General features: G+C 45.0%; 1 pseudogene; it reads right to left on the bottom strand.

The window, feature by feature from the left end:
- Positions 1-889: 889 nt before the first annotated feature.
- LOC119333602 lies at positions 890-25,219 on the bottom strand (annotated as a pseudogene).
- Between the last annotated feature and the right edge of the window lie 1,566 nt (positions 25,220-26,785).

Raw genomic sequence — 26,785 nt, 5'->3', positions numbered from 1 at the left:
TGGTTTGGACCACGTCCCTCTGCTTCTGTCTTCCCAGGATGAACGCCCCCCCACTGCCTCTAGATTCCGCTTTAAGACTTTCTGTCTTAACCAGAATGGTTTTGCTGATGCCATGCACGGCCGTTGGCTCGAGGCCCGCCTCGCATCCCACAGGTCCATCTCTGTTGTGGACGATTGGCACTTCTGTGCCAAGCGCTCTCGCCAGTTCATGAAGGGGTGGGGCGCGAATCTTGGGCGGTACCTCTGTCTCCGCAAGAAGGCCCTCCTTGACGCCATTCAGGCTCTAGACCTTCGGGCTGACTCGTTGGGACTCTCTCCTAACGAGTGGATGCAGTGCTACGATCTTGAAAACCAGCTTATGGTCATCTACACCGACGAGGAGTCTTATTGGCGCCTTCGGGGTACCCAAAAGTGGGTCCTCAAGGGGGACGTGAACACCGCTTACTTCCAAGCGATTGCCAATGGTCGTAGGCGGGGTAATACCATTCCCCTTCCGTGGGATGGAGAGACCCTCCTGCAGCGGCCTGCTAACATCCGCGCTCATGTAGACGGTTTCTATCACGCCTTGTTTTCAGCCCCCCCGGGGGGGCTTAGCTCTTGCACCGCACTTCTGGGCCGGCCCACAGTGTATCTCGGCCGCAGACAATGCGATCCTCATGGCTCCGTTGTCCGAGGAGGAAGTGTGGCTTGCAATTAAACGGATGAATCGCTCGTCCGCCCCAGGCCCTAACGGCCTTCCGGTGAAGTTCTTTCAGACGTTCTGGCCCGCCATCAAGCAGGAGGACATGGCTCTCTTCGAGGAGTTTTATGTTGGCTCCATCGACCTCAAGTGCCTTAACTACACGATTATCACTTTGATTCCCAAGGTCTCGGGCGTCTTCGACATCCGCTAGTTCCGTCCTATCACGGTGATCAATGTGATCTTCCGCATTCTTGCCAAGGGGTACGCCAATAGGGTGGCCCCTTTAGCTGACCGAATCACCCACCCAGACCAATCGCCTTTATTCAGGGCCGACATATCTTGGATGGGGTACTGGTCTTCCACGAAGTCCTGCATGAGGTCCACTCCAAAAACCTCAAAGCAGTTTTCCTGAAGATTGACTTCCATAAGGCGTATGACATGGTTAGCTGGCCCTTCCTTCGGGAAGTGTTGCTCAGGAAAGGGTTCGATGATCGCTGGGTGTCCCGGGTCATGCAGATGGTATCGTCAGGTCGCACCACGGTGAACATTAATGGGGAAATCGGGCCCTACTTCCCCACCTTTTGTAGGGTTAGACAGGGAGACCCCTTTTCCCCGTTCCTGTTCAACATGGTGGTTGATGCCTTGGCCTCAATCATGGATAAGGCCAAGGCCGCCGGCCACATTCTAGGCATTACCCCGCACTTGGTGGAGGGCGGCGGTGTATCCCTCCTCCAATACGCCGATGACACCATCATCATGGTGCAAGGCTCGGCGCCAGAGATTTCGAACTTGAAATTCCTACCTCTATGTTTCCAACACATGTCGGGCCTCAAAATAAACTTTGATAAAAGCGATGTGATGGTTCTGGGATATTCGCCCTCTGAGAGCCAGAGTATTGCTAATCGACTTAACTGTCGGTTGGGGACATTCCCTACTACCTATCTAGGGGTCCCCATTAATGACGCCCGTCTGTCCGTGGCCGATCTGCAGCCCTTGGTGCTCAAGCTACATCACCGCATCGAGCCGTGGCAGGGGCGATGGTGATGTCTACTACACAACCTTCTTCTTGTAGACGTTGTTGGGCCTCCAAGTGCAGAGGTTTGTAGGCCAGTAGCAAATTTCCCTCAAGTGGGTGACCTAAGGTTTATCAATCCGTAGGAGGCGTAGGATGAAGATGGTCTCTCTCAAGCAACCCTGCTACCAAATAGCAAAGAGTCTTTTGTGTCCCCAACACACCCAATACAATGGTAAATTGTATAGGTGCACTAGTTCGGCGAAGAGATGGTGATACAAGTGGTATATGGATAGTAGATATAGGTTTTTGTAATCTGAAAATATAAAAACAGCAAGGTAACGAATGATAAAAGTGAGCGTAAACGGTATTGCAATGCGTTGAAACAAGGCCTAGGGTTCATACTTTCACTAGTGCAAGTTCCCTCAACAATACTAACATAATTGGATCACATAACTATCCCTCGACATGCAACAAAGAGTCACTCCAAAGTCACTAATAGCGGAGAACAAACGAAGAGATTATGGTAGGGTACGAAACCACCTCAAAGTTATTCTTTCCAATCAATCCGTTGGGCTATTCCTATAAGTGTCACCAACAGCCCTAGAGTTCGTACTAGAATAACACGTTAAGACACAAATCAACCAAAACCCTAATGTCACCTAGATACTCCAATGTCACCTCAAGTATCCGTGGGTATGATTATATGATATGCGTCACACAATCTCATATTCATCTATTAAACCAACACATAGAACCTCAAAGAGTGCCCCAAAGTTCCTACAGGAGAATCACGACGAAAACGTGTGCCAACCCCTATGCATAAGTTCATGGGCGGAACCCGCAAGTTGGTCACCAAAACATACATCAAGTGAATCACGTGGTATCCCATTGTCACCACAGATACGCACGACAAGACATACATCAAGTGTTCTCAAATCTTTAAAGACTCAATCCGAAAAGATAACTTCAAAGGGGAAACTCAATTCATTACAAGAGAGTAGAGGGGGAAAGAAACATCATAGAATTCAACTATAATAGCAAAGCTCGCGATACATCAAGATCGTATCACCTCAAGAACATGAGAGAGAGAGAGAGATCAAACACATAGCTACTGGTACATACCCTCAGCCCCGAGGGAGAACTACTCCCTCCTCGTCATGGAGAGCACCGGGATGATGAAGATGGCCACCGGAGAGGGATTGCCCCCTCCGGCAGGGTGCCGGAACGGGTCTAGATTGGCTTTCGGTGGCTACGGAGGTTTCTGGCGGCGGAACTCCCGATCTATTGTGTTCTTCGATAGTTTTAGGGTACGTGGGTATATATGGGTGAAAGAGATAGGTCAGAGGAGCCACGAGGGGCCCACGAGGGTGGAGGGCGCGCCCTAGGGGGGTGGGCGCGCCCCCCTACCTCGTGGCCTCCTTGAAGCTTCCCTTACGTGCACTTCAAGTCTTCTGGGCTTCTTTCCTTCCAAAAAAGAGTTCCGTGAAGTTTCAGGTAATTGGACTCCGTTTGATTTTCCTTTTCTTCGAAACCCTAAAACAAGGTAAAAAACAGAAACTAGCAATGGGCTTTGGGTTAATAGGTTAGTCCCAAAAATGATATAAAAGTGTATAATAAAGCCCATAAACATCCAAAACAGTAGATAATATAGCATGGAGCAATCAAGAATTATAGATACGTTGGAGACATATCAGATGGCTTTCTAAGACTGCCCGTACGATCCTCATTAACTTGTACCTCTCCAGTCTCCTCCTGTTCATTATGAGCTTCTACGGCCTCCCCGAAACTCTTCACCATGAGACCGGTTCGATCCAAGCGCGGTTCTATTGGGCTGGCGAGGGTGACAAGCAGAAGTACCATATGGTCCACTGGACCGAAATCTGTAAGCCTCGCGACCAAGGTGGGCTTCGAATCATGTCCTCCAAGCGCATGAACTTGGCTCTTCTCACCCGTTGGCTCTGGCGCATTGCTAATGGCGATGGTGGCCTGTGGTTGCATATCATGCGCCGTAAATACCTGCGCGGACACCCCCTCACCTTTTGCGTTAGGACTGGAGGGTCATAGTTCTGGCAGTCAGTCATTCAGCTTCTCCCGGTCCTCTGCATTGGGACATCCATCTCGATCGGGACTGGGACATCCACGCTGTTTTGGCTTGATCGCTGGGCTGGGGACCTCCCCTTCGCTGTGAGGTTTCCAGACCTCTTCCCCATCGTCGTTGACTCTAGGATCTTCGTCGAGGCGTCCCTTATTGACTTAGGGCGTCTCGCATTCCGGCGGCCCTTTGGGCCCCCGGAGGTTGCCGCTTGGCATGATCTCCTTGATGCCGTGGCTCTTCATGAGCCTGACCTTGCTCAGCCCCTCGACCGTCTGTCCTGCGCCTTGAGCCCTCCGGCCGCTTTTCTATGAACTCCCTATACCGAGCCATTGCCCCCTCCCCTTGCCCGCCCGTTTTCGAGCATATTTGGACCATCCGCTTGCCACTAAAGATCAGAATTTTCATGTGGCAATGGGTCCATGGCCGGCTTCCCTCGGGCATGGAGGTGATTAAGCGCCACGGCCCGGATGATGGAAGAGACCTCGAATCACATCTTCTTCTCGTGTGTGTCCTCCCAGTTCCTTTGGGGCTGCCTCCGCGAGACGATCGGTGGGGTTTGGTGTAACACCAACTTCCCTGATCTCCTCGACGAGATTCAGGCCTCCCCCATGTCGGGCCGCCACATTAGGTGTCTGCTCATTGGGGTGCTCGCGTGGACGCTCTGGTCTGTGCATAATAAGCTTGTCATTCAGCGGGTTCCTCTCCGCCGCGCTACTGATGTTATGTTCAAATTGTGTGGTTACTTGCAGCTCTGGCGGCCGCTTAGCCGTCACCAGGACCGAGACGTCATCACCACCATCATCTCCGAACTTCACGCGATGGCTCTTCGCTTGGCGCCGCTACTCCCTCCTCCCCCGCCCGAGCCGGATTAGCTCCTTCCTTGCTGCCACAGTTGACCCGCCTTCATTTTTCTAGGGCTTGTTGAGTTGTGCCCTCAGCAGAACCTATTTGTACTCTATGTTTGTGTGACTATGTGTGTGTGGGTGAACCTTTGTGTACCGTTTGGCTTGGTGGTTTGCTTTATTTATAAAGCGGGGCGAAAGCCTTTTTCGGTAAACATATGTTATGTTTCAAACATTTTTTCAAATACATGTTAAACATATTTTTAGTGGCACAAACCATTTTTTAAAACTACACGAACAATTTTTTACATTGCACAAACATTTCAAAAATATTACAAACATATATTTTGAAACACGTGAACGTTCTTTTAAAATGACCCATATTTTTTCTTCTGAATGGTACAAAATATTTTTTAAACTACGCAAAAAAATTACATTGTATAAACATTTTTTTAAATGACACATAAATTTTTATTTATTGCTATCAAGAGTTTTGGAAATTATGCTAACAAAAATTTACACTACACTAGAGCATCCACAACTGCAATTGCTTAAATCTGGGCCCCTAACGTCCGTGGACACGCCCGGGCGCGTTCGTGAACAGACGCGTTCGCGAACAGACAACACACAAAAAGTTGATTCCACAACCACAAACACCATTTCTAAATCACCAAATCCATATTATTACATGCAACGTAAAACATAATCTAAGTGGACCTTGGCCGGCTCTGCCCTCGAAGTGTTGTCCGGTCGCCGGCGAGGTAGAGTAGGACATGAGATACAAACCGGCTCACGGGGCTCTAAGCGTCGCCGCCTCCCATGCCCTACTCTTCATCGTCGGAGTCCATAACTTTCACGACGTCGACGGACATGAGATCGATGATGGATCCATCTTGGGAGGAGTCGGCAGCGTCCACCAGGACACGGTTGCGACACTTGGGGTGGGCATGCACCACAATGGGCGTTGGAGAATGCGACTCTATCTCACCAACGTCCACTACTCCGAGGGCCGCTGCCACCTCCCCGCGCCCGCTGCCTCGCACAGCGGGCACGGCGTGCCATATTTGCGTCGGCGGACAACCATGCTTTCACCTCCGCCGCGGCACGCCAACGAAGCAGTTGCGCACCCACCAACTTGTTAGGGTGCCAGACAAACCTCGCCGACTCCAGTGAGGCAGCGGTGACACACCTCGCGCCGGATCCATGCGCCATCTGGGCGTACGCAATGGATTCCCGACAAAAGGAGTCTGAGCGCTGCCGTCAGGCGGCCTCCTTCCGAGAGTGGCGTGGCGTGGTACCTCTTGAGCACTGCGTTGGTTTTCCCTTGAAGAGGAAAGGGTGATGCAGCAAAATAACGTAAGTATTTCCCTCAGTTTTTTAGAACCAAGGTATCAATCCAGTAGGAGTCCACGCACAAGTCCCCCGCACCTACACAAACAAATAAAATCCTCGCAACCAACGCAATAAAGGGGTTGTCAATCCCTTCACGGTCACTTACGAAAGTGAGATCTGATAGATATGATAAGATAATATTTTTGGTATTTTTATGATAAAGATGCAAAGTAAATAAAGCAAAATAAAAACGGTGCAAGAAATAGCTTGTTGATGGAAGATTAATATGATAGAAAATAGACCCAGGGGCCATAGGTTTCACTAGTGGCTTCTCTCGAGAGCATAATTATTACGGTGGGTAAACAAATTACTGTTGAGCAATTGACAGAATTGAGCATAGTTATGAGAATATCTAGGTATGATCATGTATATAGGCATCACATCCGAGACAAGTAGACTGGCTCCTGCCTGCATCTACTACTATTACTCCACACATCAACCGCTATCCATCATGCATCTAGAGTATTAAGTTCAAAAGAACAGAGTAGCGCTTTAAGCAAGATGACATGATGTAGAGGGATAAACTCATGCAATATTATATAAACCCCATCTTGTTATCCTCGATGGCAACAATACAATACGTGCCTTGCTGCTCCTACTGTCACTGGGAAAGGACACCGCAAGATTGAAACCAAAGCTAAGCACTTCTCCCATTGCAAGAAAGATCAATCTAGTAGGCCAAACCAAACTGGTAATTCGAAGAGACTTGCAAAGATAACCAATCATACATAAAAGAATTCAGAGAAGATTCAAATATTGTTCATAAATAAACTTGATCATAAACCCACAATTCATCGGTCTCAACAAACACACTGCATAAGAAGATTACATCGAATAGATCTCCACAAGAGAGGGGGAGAACATTGTATTGAGATCCAAAAATAGAGAAGAAGCCATCTAGCTAATAACTATGGACCCGAAGATCTGAGGTAAACTACTCACACATCATCGGAGAGGCTATGGTGTTGATGTAGAAGCCCTCCATGATCGATGCCCCCTCCGGCGGAGCTCCGGAAAAGGCCCCAAGATGGGATCTCACGGGTACAGAAGGCTGCGGCAGTGGAATTAGGGTTTTGGCTCCGTATCTGGTAGTTTGGGTGTGCGTAGGTATATGTAGGAGGAAGAAGTATGTCGGTGGAGCAACGTGAGCCCCACGAGGGTGGAGGGCGTGCCTGGGGGGTAGGCGCGCCCCCTACCTCGTGCCTTCCTGGTTGCTTTCTTGACATAGGGTCCAAGTCCTCTGGATCACGTTCGTTCCAAAAATCACGTTCCCGAAGGTTACATTCCTTTTGGACTCCGTTTGATATTCTTTTTCTGTGAAACTCTGAAATTGGCAAAAAACAGCAATTCTGGGCTGGGCCTCCGATTAATAGGTTAGTCCCAAAAATAATATAAAAGTGTATAATAAATCCCAATAATTTCCAAAACAGAATATAATCTAGCATGGAACAATAAAAAATTATAGATACGTTGGAGACGTATCAAGCATCCCCAAGCTTAATTCCTGCTCGTCCTCGAGTAGGTAAATTATAAAAACAGAATTTTTGATGTGGAATGCTACTTGGCATAATTTCAATGTAATTCTCTTAATTATTGTATGAATACTCATATCCGAAAGATTCAAGACAAAAGTTTAATATTGACATAAAAATAATAATACTTCAAGCATACTAACTAAGCAATTATGTCTTCTCAAAATAACATGGCCAAAGAAAGTTATCCCTACAAAATCATATAGTCTGGCTATGCTCTATCTTCACCATACAAAGTATTTAAATCATGCACAACCGCGATGACAACCCAAGCAATTGTTTCATACTTTTGTTGTTCTCAAACTTTTTCAATCTTCACGCAATACATGAGCGTGAGCCATGGACATAGCACTATATGTGGAATAGAATGGTGGTTGTGGAGAAGACAAAAAGGGAGAAGATAGTCTCACGTCAACTAGGCATATCAACGGGCTATGGAGATGCCCATTAATAGATATCAATGTGAGTGAGTAGGGATTGCCATGCAACAGATGCACTAGAGCTATAAGTATATGAAAGCTCAACAAAAGGAACTAAGTGGGTGTGCATCCAACTCGCTTGCTCACGAAGACCTAGGGCATTTTGAGTAAGCCCATCATTGGAATATACAAGCCAAGTTCTATAATAAAAAAATCCCACTAGTATATGAAAGTGATATCATAGAAGACTCTATATCATGAAGATCACGGTGCTACTTTGAAGCACAAGTGTGGTAAAAGGATAGTAGCATTGTCCCTTCTCTCTTTTTCTCTCATTTTTTTTATTTGGGCCTTTTCTATTTTTTATGGCCTCTTTTTTTAGTCCGCAATCTCATCCCGACTTCTGGGGGAATCATAGTCTCCATCATCGTTTCCTCACCTGGGACAATGCTCTAAAAATGATGATCATCACACTTTTATTTACTTACAACTCAACAATTACAACTCAATACTTAGAACAAAATATGACTCTATGTGAATGCCTCCGGCGGTGTACCAGGATGTGCAATGATGCATGAGTGACATGTATGAAAGAATTATGAACGATGGCTTTGCCACAAATACAATGTCAACTACACGATCATGCAAATCAATATGACAATGATGGAGCGTGTCATAGTAAATGGAACGGTGAAAAGTTGCATGGAAATATATCTCTGTGGCTATGGAAATGCCATGATAGGTAGGTATGGTGGCTATTTTGAGGAAGGTATATGGTGGGTGTATGATACCGGCGAAAGGTGCGCGGTATTAGAGAGGCTAGCAATGGTGGAAGGGTGAGGGTGTGTATAATCCATGGACTCAACATTAGTCATAAAGAACTCGCATACTTATTGCAAAAATCTATTAGTTATCGAAATAAAGTATTACACGCATGCTCCTAGGGGGATAGATTGGTAGGAAAAGACCATCGCTCGTCCCCGACCGCCACTCATAAGGAAGACAATCAATAAATAAATCATGCTCCGACTTCATCACATAACGGTTCACCATACGTGCATGCTACGGGAATCACAAACTTCAACACAAGTATTTCTCAAATTCACAACTACTCAACTAGCATGACTCTAATATCACCATCTCCATATCTCAAAACAATTATCAAGTATCAAACTTCTCTTAGTATTCAGCACACTCATAAGAATTTTTTTTACTAATCTTGAATGCCTAGCATATTAGGATTAATTTCCCAGTTTAAGTAAATTACCATGCTGTTTAAGACTCTCAAAATAATATAAGTGAATCATGAGAGAATAATAGTTTCTATAAAACAAATCCACCACAGTGCTCCAAAAGATATAAGTGAAGTACTAGAGCAAAAACTATATAACTCAAAAGATATAAGTGAAGCACATAGAGTATTCTAATAATTTTCAAATCATGTGTGTTTCTCTCAAAAGGTGTGTACAGCAAAGATGATTGTGGCAACCTAACAAATAAAGACTCAAATAATACAAGACGCTCCAAGCAAAACACATATCATGTGGTGAATAAAAATATAGCTCCAAGTAAAGTTACCGATGAAAGTAGACGAAAGAGGGGATGCCTTCCGGGGCATCCCCAAGCTTTAGATTTTAGGTGTCCTTAGATTATCTTGGGGTGCCATGGGAATCCCCAAGCTTAGGCTCTTGCCACTCCTTGTTCCATAATCCATCAAATCTTTTACCCAAAATTTGAAAACTTCACAACACAAAACTCAAAATAGAAAATCCCGTGAGCTCCGTTAGCGAAAGAAAACAAAATACCACTTCAAGGTACTGTAATGAACTCATTATTTATTTATATTGGTGTTAAACCTACTGTATTCCAACTTCTCTATGGTTTATAAACTATTTTACTAGCCATAGATTCATCAAAATAAGCAAACAACACACGAAAAACAGAATCTGTCAAAAACAGAACAGTCTGTAGTAATCTGTAGCTAACGCAAACTTCTGGAACCCCAAAAATTCTAAAATAAACTGCTTGACGTGAGGTATTTATCTATTAATCATCTTCAAAAATAATTAACTAAATATCACTTTCCAAATAAAAATGGCAGTAATTCTCGTGAGCGCTAAAGTTTCTGTTTTTTACAGCAAGATCAAAAGGACTTTCCCCAAGTCTTCCCAACGGTTCTACTTGGCACAAACACTAATTAAACACAAAAAACACAACAAAAACAGAGGCTAGATAAATTATTTATTACTAAACATGAGCAAAAAGCAAGGAATAAAAATAAAATTGGGTTGCCTCCCAACAAGCGCTATCGTTTAACGCCCCTAGCTAGGCATAAAAGCGAAGATAGATCTAGGTATTGCCATCTTTGGTTGGCAATTCTTTAATGAGACATCTATCACCCTTAGGAGTTTCTTCCTTTTTATTAATTATCAAACTTCTAGGCACAAAATCGAAAAAATCATTTGTAGCAAATGGTTCCTTAATGATAGCAAAAAGATTGGGATGAATACTTATAGATTTGAGATCCGCAATTTCCTTGCTAGAGGATTCACCCTTATTTTTAGGAACATACATAAGCTTGGCAATTTTAGTTGGAGGACTTGGAGTATTCTTTACGAAAGAAAAGGCGGTTCCCAAGTTGGTAATGATACCCTCAAGTTTATCGATTCTAGTGGAATCCTGATTTATTCTTTCATTAACTATGGGTTCCTTCTCCTTAATATTTTTCAAAGTGACTCCTACTTTAGATCCATACTGGGTAATTTGGTTGTGGATCTTTTTATCCAAATTTTCAATTAACACTACGGTAGCAACTTTATTTTTAATAATTTCAAGTCTTTGTGTTACATGCTCCAAAGTTAACATAGTTCCATTAACCAAAAGAGGGGGTGAGCCAAACAAATCTATCATAGCATTATAAGAATCAAAAGTATGGCTACCCAAGAAATTCCCTCCGGTAATGGTATCAAGGATATATCTATGCCAAGGAGTAGCGCCTACATAAAAATTGCGGAGAAGAACGGAAGTAGATTGCTTCCTAGTAGATCTATTTTGAGCATTGCAAATTCTATACCAAGCGACTTTTAGATTTTCTCCTTTCCTTTGCTTAAAATTAAGAACTTCATTTTCGGGAGACAACGGAGAAGATAGGGGACTAGCCATAACGACAAGCAAGCGATCCAACACACAAGCAAACAAGAAACGGGCAAAAGGAGGCAAAAAGGGAAAGAGAAGGAGGACGGAGAGAGAGGGCAAATAAAACGGCAAGGGTGAAGTGGGGGAGAAGAAAACGAGAGGCAAATGGCAAATAATGTAATGCGGGAGATAAGGGTTTGTGATGGGTACTTGGTATGTTGACTTTTGCGTAGACTCCCCGGCAACGGTGCCAGAAATCCTTCTTGCTACCTCTTGAGCACTGCGTTGGTTTTCCCTTGAAGAGGAAAGGGTGATGCATCAAAGTAACATAAGTATTTCCCTCAGTTTTTGAGAACCAAGGTATCAATCCAGTAGGAGGCCACGCACGAGTCCCTCGCACCTACACAAACAAATAAAATCCTCGCAACCAACGCAATAAAGGGGTTGTCAATCCCTTCACGGTCACTTACGAAAGTGAGATCTGATAGATATGATAAGATAATATTTTTGGTATCTTTATGATAAAGATGCAAAGTAAATAAAGCAAAATAAAAACGATACAAGAAATAGCTTGTTGATGGAAGATTAATATGATAGAAAATAGACCCGGGGGCCATAGGTTTTACTAGTGGCTTCTCTCGAGAGCATAAGTATTACGGTGGGTAAACAAATTATTGTTGAGCAATTGACAGAATTGAGCATAGTTATGAGAATATCTAGGTATGATCATGTATATAGGCATCACGTCCGAGACAAGTAGACCGACTCCTGCCTGCATCTACTACTATTACTCCACACATCGACCGCTATCCATCATGCATCTAGAGTATTAAGTTCAAAAGAACAGAGTAACGCTTTAAGCAAGATGACATGATGTAGATGGATAAACTCATGCAATATTATATAAACCCCATCTTGTTATCCTTGATGACAACAATACAATACGTGCCTTCCTGCCCCTACTATCACTGGGAAAGGACACCGCAAGATTGAACCCAAAGCTAAGCACTTCTCCCATTGCAAGAAAGATCAATCTAGTAGGCCAAACCAAACTGATAATTTGAAGAGACTTGCAAATATAACCAATCATACATAAAAGAATTCAGAGAAGATTCAAATATGTTCATAGATAAACTTGGTCATAAACCCACAATTCATCGGTCTCAACAAACACACCGCAAAAGAAGATTACATAGAATAGATCTCCACAAGAGAGGGGGAGAACATTGTATTGATATCCAAAAAGAGAGAAGAAGCCATCTAGCTAATAACTATGGACCCGAAGGTCTGAGGTAAACTACCCACACATCATCGGAGAGGCTATGGTGTTGATGTAGAAGCCCTCCGTGATCGATACCCCCTCTGACGGAGCTCCGAAAAAGGTCCCAAGATGGGATCTCACAGGTACAGAAGGTTGCGGCGGTGGAATTGGGGTTTTGCCTCCGTATCAGGTAGTTTGGGGGTACGTAGGTATATATAGGAGGAAGAAGTACGTCAGTGGAGCAATGTGGGCCCCATGAGGGTGGAGGGCGCGCTTGGGGGGGTAGGCGCGCCCCCTATCTCGTGCCTTCCTAGTTGCTTTCTTAACGTAGGGTCCAAGTCCTCTGGATCACGTTCGTTCCAAAAATCACGTTCCTGAAGGTTTCATTCCGTTTGGACTCCGTTTGATATTTTCTTTTTCCGCGAAACTCTGAAATAGGCAAAAAAAACAGCAATTCTGGGTTGGGCCTCCGGTTAATAGGTTAGTCCCAAAAATAATATAAAAGTGTATAATAAAACCCAATAATGTCCAAAACAGAATATAATATAGCATGGAACAATCAAAAATTATAGATACGTTGGAGACGTATCATGGCGCAAGGTGGTTGGTCATCTCCTCCTCGGGGCCGCGTGGGATGAGTTCGAGATCAACATATCTGAAGGTGTAGGACTCGGATCCGCTGTCCGCAATGCCGAAGAGGGTAGAAGATTGCCGAGCGGGGACTTGTGGGCAGAGGGAGTGGATTGCATGGGAGGAAAGTGGAATGCGGCTAGGGTTTCGGCTGGAGGTGCAGATAGGGTCCATTTTTTGTGGGGTTGGGTGGGCTAGCATGGGTTGAATCTGACGTGGCGGGCATGCCCGGGCGTCCCATGTCCGCTTCAGATTTGGGTTGGATATGGGTAGTGCTCGTCAGTCCAGGCGTTTGGGCCGGCTATGGGGAGACCGATTGGGTGGTGTTTTTGCGTCCAGACACTGACCGGCCAGCCCGTCCGGGCGTTTGAGACGGATATGAAGGGTCTGGTTGTAGATGCTCTTAAGATTTTCCAAATGAATGATGAACGCTTTTAAAATTAAGTATTTTTTCCATTAAAGGACTAGTAGACAATAAAGGAGTATAAGTTTTTTTGAGATAAATAAAGGAATAAAAGTATAAGTAATAAAAAAAACATGCACTAGCGAACCAGCGCTCCTCCCGCGCTGGCCCGGCCCATTTAGGGGAGCGCTGCAGGCGACCCTACGCTCGGATCACTATAATAAGCAATACCTAAACGCGGCCCTGATTCCATGCAGTTGCACTTGTTTCTTTTCATCCAGAAATCGAACAACAAACACTGATGAAGGGATGAGCAGGTTAGCTGACAAAACTACATACACGAAGAAAGTTCGACAAACATAAATTAAGACGATCTGTGTCTAAAACAAAGATTCAGTTTCCAGATCAAATGTGTTTGGTCATTCTCTTGGGAACAGCATCGATTCCTGGGCTCGTGGCATTTTTCATGTGAACAGTATCAGCTCGCGGCATTGTATTGTAGCAAGATATATGCCGGGTGTCCTCGTCGGAGATGCAGTCCACCTCCTCTTTGGTGGTGGGCTCATATTTTCATGAACAGCAGATTTCCAAGTATGACTTGGTTGGAAAGTGCATAACCATCTAGTGCTACGGAACACTGAGTAGAACAACAAAGTTACTACTCCAGAAGGAACCTATTTTTACCCTAGGCGGATGAAATATAATTTTGTCTTGGTTACAAACATTCTCGATTGGGTGAACAGCGTGTGCATTGAATGAAACAAATAACTCGCCAACAACACAATTGTCGCTGCAACTTATTCCAACTATGATCTTTGCAGTTCACAAGACAATGATGTATGAACGGCGATTTCCTTGGACACATTACATTTGGAAGAGAACAAGAGGCATTTTTAACTTTGGAGGGCCGGCCGTCCAGTTTGTCCTTTGTTTTGTGTAGGAAGTTAAAGCAAGGATACTCCAGGACCAAAGGCGGCATATCAACATCAGTTACCTCGAATACCCGCGCACACTTCTGAAGGTCTTGCAGCGAAAATGGAATGCTGCAATGAGACGTGCCGTGAACAATAAACATTTGTGAGCAAGCTTTAAGGAAACAGTGACTTGTTGAACATGGAAGAGGGAAATAAACCTTTCGTCATCATCAAATAAGAAAGGAATGACCACTCCATTTTCTGATTCTTCAGTCATAATTGTTTTCATACTTGTGATTACCTGCAGTTTGTTTTCTTTTGTCAGAAATATGTGAAACTTGAACAGACTGGTAATTTACTAACTAGAACAGGCTACCTCTGACGAAACTGTCTGGGTGCCAAATTTATCATCCCAATACATTGTACTGATACGGTATATCTGTGCTATGCTAAGGACCTGAAAGTTTGTAAAACGAGTGATAAGTTGTCCAATAGGTGTCGATGAGTGACTAAACTTAACTGAGTTCAAATACCACTTACAGGGCACAAATCGTTGGTGATCTCTTCCAGTGTTTTCTTTGGCTTTTCAATAATAACCTAATGCTAATATTCGTTAGATTGAAGGGGAGCCTTGGCGCAGTGGTAAAGCTGCTGCCTTGTGACCTTGAGGTCACGGGTTCAAGTCCTGGAAACAGCCTCTTACAGAAATGTAGGGAAAGGCTGCGTACTATAGACCCAAAGTGGTCGGACCCTTCCCCGACCCTGCGCAAGCGGGAGCTACATGCACCGGGCTGCCCTTTAATATTCGTTAGATTATCCAATTTTTACCCATAAAATTGCAAATCAAACACCCCATCACTCGGACAGCACCGGCACTTACAAGGAATTCAACAGCCTGCCTAATGGGCTACAGTTCTTCCCAGGAACAGCCTGCATACTATGTGTACCATATCATTAGCATACAGATTAAAATGTCTGGAAAAAATTCATCCATACCTTTTCAGTCGCATCAATGATCCACTGTTCTAACTCTGCCAATCCAGCCTTGACATGTTCTCCGTGGCTAAATGAACAGCACGCTCGTCGGAGAAGCAGACTACAAGATACAGAGTATCATAGGAGCCTTAAGGGGGAAAGTACAATGAAGCACAGAGCTCGGGAACAATTAAATTTTACCTCATGAACAACTGGACATTAATGAATGAAAATATTTGACCGAACATCTTGCAGATTAAGAATGAAGGAACCTGTACAATATCAATAGAGCACATGTCAGTGCACATCGTTACTTAAGAACATTATGCAATAACTCATTCATGCTTAGGTTACATACATGATTGGATTTCAAAACACCCAGGTAGTTTGTTATTATTTTCACAATACTCTGCCAATGGCCAATCTGCTGGGCCAAGACGTTTGCCACAGAAGCTCCATGAATCTGACTTATGCGAGCTGTTCTCGGTGCCTGCAAAGAAAAGTGTCGGTAAAACAAAACCTTAAGGCTCACCTTTATTTTATACATCAAATAATTTCTAGTACAATTTCTTCATACCTGAATGCAATGATCAAGAAATGGAGATATCTCTCTCTTCAAATTGTCTCTTATCATTCGATACGTCTTCTCAAGGTAAGCTGTAAGCTGTTGCTTGAAAAGCAGAGCCGGATGGGCTTCAATAGCTTGCTGGAGATTGCTCTTTTCGATCCTACCAAATATACTGCTTTGTGGTGAATCTCCAGTTCTCTTATGTTTTCAAAAACAATGAACAGACATGTCTTCAGCGAAATAAACGAGAGTAAGAAACTGGAAAGAGGAAAGATGTGTTACCATGAACCGTTGTCTCTGAGGAGCTGCTGCACTTGATTTGGATGTCCGTTTCATAAGTAGGAGTAATGCGAATGAATTGGAGAGCCAATATGCAGCTGTTTCGTTATTATCCTCGTCCTGTAGAAACTAAAGAAGTAGATGTAATTAAACAGCAATACTACACAGCATAATCTCCTAGTGATATCTCGTGCAACTGATTATCATGTTTTAATAACAAAGCAGAAACAGCGAAGGTTAAATTAGTCCTTCGGGGTGTATTCATTAATTGAGGAAAAAGACGGGACATGTTTTGCCAAAGGGAAAGCATCATGGATTCCGTTGGTATTAAAAGAGATTGGTCAGAACAAGATTGCAGCATCTATATCTATATTCATATTTATATCTATATACCAATATAAAAAGACCCAAAGGGGCAGATCCAGCTAATCTCAGTCATCAGTCCATGTTAATCCAACGACCTAGATTGTGTTAGATGTGTATAGTCCCTTTTCAATACATCCCCATTGTATAAGGGGTTTCTTGCACTTTACCACACATGTATATGTAATGGCCTTTGGCCCTCAGCGAATATCAGTTGCTCATTATCCAACATGGTATCAGATGTTAGGTTAGCCCCTTCCTCCCGCACGATGCAGCTCAGTGCGCCTCGTACCTAGTCTCCAGCCGCCGCTGGCCATCTCCGGCCGTTTCCTCTTCGCTCCCGGTCTGCCTCCTCTTCATCACGCCGCTGCACCGAGCGAGTGTGTGGTCGCTCCCGGCCCGCCTCCTCTCCGCCGGTCACTGTCATACCCGCCCCCACCTCCTCCGCGTCCAGCCGCCCGCGCCTCCTCTCCGTCCACTGCCCCGAGCTCGTATAGCCGCCGCTGCCGCTTCTAGCTCGTTCGGCCGCCGCCGCTGTCCTTGTCTCGTCCGGGCGCCGCCGCCCCAGACCCATCCCCGGCTTGGCTGCATCTTCGATCGGGACCCGGCTTGGCCGCTCCCGCTCGGGGGCTCTGCTTCCGCTTGCCTGCTTCGGCTCGAGCGAGCTTGCCCCCTGCCCGATCCAGAATCAGGGGCGCGTGAGTCTCCTGCTCGATCCCGATCCAATTTTTGGATCTGTTGACCAAAAAAAGGCTCCTCATGCTTCAGGCTATGTCGTTATTCCTAGGTGCTCAGTGATCTTCGATGGCACCAACTATGCTGAGTTTGCGGGTTTCATGCGTATCCATATGCGCGGTCTTCTGCTGTGGGGTGTTCTATCTGGCGAGGTCCCCTGTCCGCCATGCCCTGTTGCTCCTATTGCACCTACCTCGCCGGTATCGCCAGTTCTTGCTGCTGATGCTTCTCAGGCTGATCGGGATGCAGCCAAGGCGCTTGATGATGCTGCGGTTGATGCTTATGATCAGCAGGTATCAGCTTATTCCGATGCTCTTTCCGTCTACCGCGATGATCTGTCTGCTTACACTCAGTGGTGCAATGATGATGCTCGTGCTGCTGCTGTTCTCACTGCGAGTGTCCTCCCTCAGTTTGCCTCGGAGTTCATGGGTCTGGGCACCGTGGCCGCGATGTGGTCTTATCTTTGTCAGCGCTATCAGCCATCTGGTGATGCTCTCTACTTATCTGTGGTGCGTCATGAGCACGCTCTTCAACAGGGCGACTCCTCTGTTGACGAGTTCTACACGCAGAGTTCTGCCATCTGGCGCCAGCTTGACTTTCTTCAGACAATTGTTTGTGGATCTTGCCACTGCTGCCAGAGAATGCGGTCCGACTTGGAGTTTCAGCGTGTCCATGAGTTCTTATCTCGCCTCCGCTCCGAGTTTGAGCCTCGACGTGCTCACTTGCTTGCTCGTGGTCGTGTTCCTATCTCGGAGGTCCTTGCCGAGCTTCGTGCTGAGGAGACCCGCCTTCGTTCTGCTGGGTTGCTTGCGGTTCCTTCAGTGTTGGCAGCCAAAGCTCCGGTGTCGTCTGCTCGCCTCACAGCTCCACCGCTCCTGCCCACACCTTCAGGGGGGTGGGTCGCCCTCCTTATGTTGAGAAGGGTCGGTCGCGCCGTGACACCTTCTGTGACTACTGCTCCAGGCCAAGTCACCCAGAGTCTGATTGTCGTCAGAAGTAGCGAAACCAGAGGCGCTCCTCTTCCAGTGGGACTCCTGTGTCGTCATCGACTCCGTCACTCACTGACCAGGACATTGTGCGCCTCAAGCGCCTTCTGGCCTCCTCCGGTTCTTCATCGACGGGCTCTGCTGCTGCTGTGACTGCTTTCACCACTTCATCCCCGCCGGCATCTACACCGTCAGGTACATCTTCGTGGGCTCTGGACTCTGGAGCTTCCTTTCATATGTCCTCTGATTCTTCAGTGTTGTCTTCTCTTCGCCCTCTTGATTCTCCTATTAATGTTCTTACTGGCGATGGCACATCCCTTCCTGTTGCTAGTCGTGGTCTTCTTTCCACTCCAACTTCTTCTATTCCTAGTGTTTCTCATGTTCTTCGCCTTACCATGAATCTTTTTTCCGCTGCCCAACTTACTGATTCTGGTTGTCGTGTCATTCTTGATACCGACTCTTGCTCCATTCAGGATCGTCGCACTAAGGCTTTGGTTGGTTCTGGCCCCCGGCACCGTGAGTCAGAGGGCCTTTGGGAGGTTGACTGGCTTTGTGTTCCTTCCGCTGCCACCACTTCTGCCAGCTCTCATGCTCTTGCTGCCTCTTCGTCTGCGTCCTTCCAGCAGTGGCATCATCGCCTTGGTCACCTATGTGGCTCTCGCTTGTCATCTTTAGTGCGTCAGGGCCTCTTAGGGTCTGTATCTGGAGATGTTTCTTTACATTGTAATGGTTGTAGACTTGGCAAACAGACCCAGTTACCTTATCCTACCAGTGAGTCGGTCTCTCAACGTCCTTTTGACTTAGTTCATTCTGATGTCTGGGGTCCTGCTCCCTTTGATTCGAAAGGTGGTCATCGCTACTATGTTTTGTTTATTGATGATTTCTCTCGCTACACTTGGCTCTACTTCATGAGATCTCGTAGTGAGATTTTCTCTATATACAAACGATTTGCTGCCATGGTTCACACCTAGTTTTCCACACCCATCCGTACTTTTCGTGTTGACTCCGCTGGAGAGTATATCTCCCAGCTGTTGCGTGGTTTTCTCGCCGAACAGGGTACTCTTGCCCAGTTCTCATGTCCTGGTGCTCATGCTCAGAATGGCGTTGCTGAACGTAAGCATCGTCGTCTGCTTGAGACGGCTCGTGCGCTGATGATTGCCGCTTCCCTTCCACCCCACTTTTGGGCTGAGGCTATTTCTACATCCACCCATCTCATCAACATTCAGCCATCGACTGCTCTACAGGGTGGTGTTCCTATGGAGTGTCTCACTGGTCGTTCTCCTGACTACTCAGCTCTTCGTATGTTTGGATGTGTGTGCTATGTCCTTCTTGCCCCGCGAGAACGAACCAAACTGACTGCTCAGTCGGTTGAGTGTGCTTTTCTTGGCTACAGTGATGAGCACAAGGGCTATTGTTGCTGGGATTCTGTTGGTCGTCACTTACGCATCTCGCGTGATGTGACTTTTGACGAGTCTCATTCTTACTACCCACGTCCTTCTTCCTCGAGCTTCTCTGTGGATGATCTTTCCTTTCTTCTTCTTCCCAATACACCCTGTTATGTGCCTCATGTTTCACCTCCACCGGCACCTCTCATTCCTTCTCCTTCACCACCGACCCCCTCTTCTCCATCCTCCACCTCCACCTCTCCACCATCATCTCCAGTCCGTCACCCTCTCTCACCGTTTGCTCTCCACTATACTCACCGCCCTCGTATTGAGGATGCTTCCCCTGATTTGCCTGACGCGCCTTCCACCCCTGGTGCACCTCCGTTCACGCCTCTCCCGGTTCACAATCTCCGTGCTCGGCCTCGCCCCCCGCCTGATCGCTATTCTCCTGATCGGTACGGTCTCTCTGTTATTGTTGAGCCCACTTCCTATCGGACTACCATGACTCAGCCTGAATGGAAGCTTGCGATGGCCGAAGAGCTTGCTGCCCTTGAGCGCTCTGGCACATGGGATCTGGTTTTCCTCCCTTCCGGTGTTCGTCCCATCACCTGCAAGTGGGTCTACAAGGTTAAGACTCACTCTGATGGTTCTCTTGAGCGCTACAAAGCTCGTCTTGTGGCCCGTGGTTTTCAGCAGGAGCAGGGACGCGATTATGATGAGACATTCGCTCCTATGGCCCACATGACCACTGTCCGCACTCTCCTTGTTGTGGCTTCTGTTCGTCATTGGTCTATCTCTCAACTTGATGTCCAGAACGCCTTTCTCAATGGCGAGTTGCGTGAGGAGGTTTATATGCAGCCACCATCGGGGTACTATGCTCCTGATGGTATGGTCTGTAGACTTCGCCGCTCCCTCTATGGTCTTAAACAGGCCTCTCGCGCCTGGTTTGAGCGTTTCGCCTCTGTGGTGACTGCCGCTGGTTTCTCGCCCAGTGATCATGATCCCGCGTTGTTTGTTCACACGCCTCCTCATGGTCGGACTCTTCTCCTTCTCTATGTTGATGACATGATCATCATTGGTGACGACTCTGACTACATTGCCTTTGTTAAGGCTCGCCTTCGCGACCAGTTTGGACCACTTCGCTATTTTCTTGGGATTGAGATCTCCTTGACCCCTGATGGCTTCTACATCTCCCAAGAAAAATATATTCAGGATCTTCTTGCTTGCGCTGCTCTCGGTGATGAGCGCACAGTTGTGACTCCTATGGAGCTCAACATTCAGCTTCGTGCCTCTGATGGTGACCCTCTTCCTAATCCCACTCGCTATCGTCACCTTGTTGGCAGCCTTGTCTATCTTGCTGTTATGCGTCCTGACATCTCCTATCCTATCCACATCCTGAGTCAGTTTGTTTCCGTCCCCACCTCTGTCCACTATAGTCACCTCCTCCGTGTTCCACGATATCTTCGTGGCACGATCTCTCAGTGCCTTTTCTTTCCCCGTTCAAGCTCTCTTGAGCTCCAGGGCTACTCTGATGCTACCTGGGCTAGTGATCCCTCTGATCAACGCTCGATGTATGCTTACTGTGTCTTTCTTGGTGGCTCTCTTATTGCCTGGAAGACAAAGAAATAGACTGCAGTTTCTTGCTTGAGTACAGAGGCTGAGTTGCGAGCCATGGCTATGTTGACGGCTGAGGTGATCTGGTTACGGTGGTTACTTGAAGATTTTGGTGTGTCTGCTACTACCTCGACTCCCTTACTGTCAGACAGTACTTGTGCTATCAGTATTGCGCGCGACCCGGTGAAGCATGAGCTCACCAAGCACATCGGTGTGGATGCCCACTTTGTGCGTGTTGCTGTGCAGGATCAGACTCTCGCTCTCCACTATGTGCCCTCTGAGTTATAGTTGGCGGATTTCTTCACAAAGGCAGAGACTCGAGCAAAACGTGCTTTTCTTCTCTCCAAACTTAGTGTAGTTGATCCACCATGAGTTTGAGGTGGGGGTGTTAGATGTGTATACTCCCTTTTCGGTACATCCCCATTGTATAAGGGGTTTCTTGCACTTTACCACACATGTATATGTAATGGCCTTTGGCCCTCAGTGAATATCAGTTGCTCATTATCCAACAGATTGCTCTAATGACGAGCGCTCAACATGCTTATTGTGCAATAAATGTTATACCAAATATCAATATCAACGCTAATCACATAAATAGCATGTTGTGTGCAAAAAAACATAATTAGCATGCAATCAATATCCTACCTAATATCATCATGCGATTAATATTCTTCCAAATATCAACGTGTATTGCACTTACGCATTTACTAGTAACTGGCGATAATAGAACAGGCATATCATCATGTTGCCAGGTGTGCTACAGTGCTTAACGTGGGCAAGGTAATGAACCGAACTTGCTGAGTTTTTACAGTTCCCTTAAATCAGAAATGGTGCAAACAAGACTCGGACATCTGCAAACACATGAAGTTGTCTGACTTTCCGTCCTGCCACATGGGGTAATTTTTTATGTCTCTGCTAAAGGAAATGCATTAATATCAACAAGATACAATTACACCTTGCCTCTGCACCAACACGATATCAAGAGCTAACATACACACAACCAGAGTATTAACAAAGAAAGAAAAAAAGCAATCAATGGAACAACTGCAGCAAATATCAGCATCAGACAGCAATGATGGCACCCTAAAGTAATAGGAGAGGTGCTCCAACAATGACCCCGAGATACGCCAACACGTATGCGTCCAGGGACACCTCAATGCTCCAGCCGTGAGGGCTCCTACAGCACAAGGAGGCGAGCCCGACGTCGCCATCCACCAGGCAGGCTTTGCCCATGGCTTCCTCCAGCAGCGGCAAGGTGCAAGGGAAGCTAAACTAAGCATGAGTAGAATAACTTATTCTACACCCCTAGTAAGAAGTGTACAAAATATATTAATCTTTCGAATACAGTTTTACTACCAATGTAGTAAATTAGTGACTTGGATAGTTTTTTTTTCCTGAATTATAATACTACTTTGTGTACACTTTTTTACTAAATTTTGTACACATTTTACTAGAGGTGTCGAGTAAGTATTCTACACTCACACTTACAGTGTATTCAAATATTACGGCTAAAAATGAGGTTTGAGACTACCTCTAGTGCACTCCCAATTAAGTGAATAATACAGTCAAAGGATGAGGTCGTCTGCGACTCGAAAGTTCTCCATTGAACAAAACATTTATATATGAGAACTGCAGCAATGGGCTTTCCCGCACAATATCCAAGGTCTTTTCCCAAACATTCAACGAGCGTGTATTCATTATCCTACAGAAAGGTTAGCATCAGTCCATCAGATATACATGGGCGCAGAACAGATTTAAACAAAAACAAATATTCTGTTATATAGTAATGGCAGGAGGAAAACCTTGTCAGAAATGTTTGGTCTTCCTAGAAGTTTTCCCTGGAGATACAAACAGATTCAAAGAGGTGAGAGAGAGACAGAGTCATCAGGCAATCATCTACAACAAGAGGGCCAGAGTCATTGGGCACAAATACAATGACTTTTGAGTACTGCAGCAGATATGCTTGCTTCAGAGAGGTGATGGAGACATGCAGACAGAAGGTAAAGAAGCTTCACACTAATAATGGGATGGAATTATGTTCTAATGAGTTGGAATCATATTGCGGACTATATCTGCTATTTTTTTGTTTGTAGCCAAAACTGGTTATGTGAGGTCACTTCCATTGCTCTATCCATTTAGAAAATCACTCATGACTTCACCAAGCAGACACTCAGTTTTGAAGTGAAGCATGAAGTCTTCACTCCCACCAAGGAGAAGCCAAACTCTCAGAAGGTTTTAGATGGCAAAGGTTGTACTGAAACTTTCAGATTCGTGTATTTCCGTCTTCACCGCTGTACCACACCCTCATTTTTACATCTCATGTTTCTACCTCATTTGATCATGACATGCTTAATTAATGCAAGACATCATCATCCTAATACTTTATTTTATTCGCAATCTATGGGAGAGTCAGAGGGGCTTGAAAAATCTGTTCAAAGGAATTTACCTGAGAGCCTTCAGACTGCTGCGGATTCAATGTTCCTTGGACTGCAGGCACATGAATAACCGGCAACTTTACCTTGTGCACCACACTGATTGGCATTTTGTCAAAAGTATGTCCAGGGATAGGCTTAGATGTCACTCTATCCTTCCTCACTATGACTGCAGGCACATGTATAACCGCCAACTTTACCTTGTGCACCACACTGATTGGCATTTTGTCGAATGTCTGTCCAGGGATAGGCTTAGATGTCACTCTATCCTCCCTCACTATGATGCTTTGTACAAGGAATTGATCATTGCACTGCAAGTCTAATGCCGGCAACTCCCCTCTCGTTTCCATTGTTACAACTAAATAAGCCATCTCCCGTGGCAACAGGAATCTGCCAGCCGGTTCAATGCAGTACTTGTTTGTTACCCCCGTAACCTTAAAATGAAATGCAACACATTCATTTATTTTATTAGTTAGCTTTACGAGGCAACGGATCTGCTTGTCTGAATCCAAGCTAAAGCTGAGCTCCAAGGGGTGGATATCAAGCAACTCTCTTGGGCCGGACCTAATCTGCATATACAGAAGAACTCCTGGCATTAATGATACAGTAAATGATGTTATGATCAACTTTGTTTGAAGAGATTAATTAGACCACTTCTTGTTAGCACTTCCACATTAGTCCACGATCTAGATGCAAATACTGAAATATAATTCATCTGTTTCTTTGACAAATGTCATTCTAGCTCCAAGTTTTATTTCCTAATTATATTTCATTCCACAATTTCGAGATAATTGTGTATCTTCTCTTTTGTCTACCACTACCACTCTTCTGGGCTCTCTGGCTATTGCCAACATCATTTATTGTAGACTAGCAAGAAGACACATACAAAAAGTAATATATGCCTAATACTGGGCTCTCTGTCTACCACTACAGAGTAACGATTTAAACTTTTAGGCAAAAAGCATGTGTTATCGGTCAGTGATTGTACCTGGGCTGCCGTTGGCGTTACCTCATTGCTAATATTGCAATCCATACCTCCCAATCCTTGAAGCATCTTGATGACTTTAGTGATTGTAGGTCTTTTAGCCCGTGAAGGATTCATGCATTTTAGACCTACCTGAATGCATCTCCTTATTTGTAGGCAATCTATCTCTAAGGATGTATACCCTGGTGCTTTCTGCAGCGTATCTCTCCATTTTTCAAGCTCCTGTGGAATCAGAAAATGATTGTTAGCATCTTCATACAATAATAAATGTACTTCCCCGGACTGTTCAAGAAAAAAAAAACTTATCTTGAAAAGTGAAAAGGATTTCACTTACAGTCTCAATGAATTCCTCCAAAGGAGGAATATTATCTGGGTACTTCCTTTCTCCTGTTACTATCTCCAAGATTATTACACCCAGACTGAATATGTCTGACATAGTTCCGAGTATACCTTGTAGGTATTCTGGGGGCATGTATCCTCTGCAAACAAAATAGTATAATCTTTGAAGTGTTAAGATAACTTAAACGAAATAGATTATCATGCAGCATTTCACTTACAATGTCCCATTAACTTCCATAGTGCACACAGTTCCTTGTTGATCAAGAAGACGTGACAGACCAAAGTCTGCAAGTTTGGGCTCCAAAGCATCATTGAGCAGTAAGTTAGCGGGTTTTAGATCCAAGTGAATGATAGGCCCGTCAGTTTGCTTGTGAAGGTACTGTAAACCACTGCAGGTCCCCTCAATAATTTTGTAGCGTGTGTGCCAATCAAGTCGAGAAGATTTATCTGAATCTTTAACCAAAAGGAGAGCCTTCGTCAATTGTTATCTGAGAATCTATCATGGATGTGCTATACATAATATATGAAAGGACTTTTTTTTTGCGGGAAAGGACTTAAATAATATATGAAAGGACTTAAATATATGAAAGGACTTAAATAATCTATTGTATATTATCCTTTCACATTCATTAAAATACTGAATGAAAAGAAGAAAAATACGGGACATCACACAATTACTGTACCTGAAAGAAACTCGTCAAGACTTCCATTAGGCAGATACTCCAGGCAAAGCAAACTTTCTGCCTTCCCAGCAAAAACGTATTTCCCATTGAGAGGGAAGTGTTCGTTTTCTATTTCATAGCAGTAGCCTACTAATCATACTATATTTGGATGCTCAAGTCTCATCAGAAGATCAACCTCATTCTCAAATTGCTTTTGCGACATTGGGTTCAAAAGCTTCTTCACAGCAACTATTTCCCCATTCGGTTGCACACCCTGTTGATGTTATGTTGTTAGCATGAATATATGGTTTTACTATCAACTATAATTTCAGCAAAACTATAAGCTCACCTCATATACCACACCGAAACCACCTTTGCCAAGTACTCGCGAGAAGTTCTTTGTGATATCTTTTAAGTATTGTAATGGCAATTTGTGTGGCTTTGAACCAGAGTCACCATCGATCTTTATTTTCAGAATGCCCAAACAGTGTTACATATAACCGCAAACAGGCTTGTATTTACTAGAGTGCACAGTGCCTTTGATAATTCATGGTCCGCAACCTGTTAGCCAAAGAATTCTCTTGAACAAGATAACTTGAAAACAAAATACAATAATGACACTAGCTACAAAATACACTTTTTATGTGCTCTTTGTCGACTTAGAATATGAAACTACTTCCCAGATGACTAATGAACATGTAGCTTGCAAATCCGATAGTAAGAGACCATGCAAGCTGAATCTGGAATGAACATGCCTATGCAGATGGAAATTTGAAGGCGTGGTATGTTTTTTCCTTCTTTTTTCGAGGGAAATTTCAAGACACGGTTTTTTGTTAGCATACTCAAGATATGATCTATAAAACTAAAGATGGTGAATGGTGATGAACTGATAACAGTATATGGCTCAACCCACTTTTGGATCTGGCCATCTCTTTTCCTTCTTTTTTCGAGGGAACTAAGAGGCAAATTCTGAAGGATGCAAATGAGAACATTAACTAGCATGCATAAACGATAAGTACTGCCCATTATGCTAAGGAGCATGTCGGTGAAGTAGAGAAGAGATTACAACCAACCTAGAGAAGCCCTGCATGTTTCCAGAAATGTCAACAATGTGTGGGTGTGGGTGTGTGTGTGTGTGGGAG

Source organism: Triticum dicoccoides, chromosome 7A, assembly GCF_002162155.2.
Source record: "Triticum dicoccoides isolate Atlit2015 ecotype Zavitan chromosome 7A, WEW_v2.0, whole genome shotgun sequence".
In the NCBI taxonomy this organism is placed as follows: domain Eukaryota; kingdom Viridiplantae; phylum Streptophyta; class Magnoliopsida; order Poales; family Poaceae; genus Triticum; species Triticum dicoccoides.
This window is presented reverse-complemented; position numbering and strand designations above follow the sequence as displayed.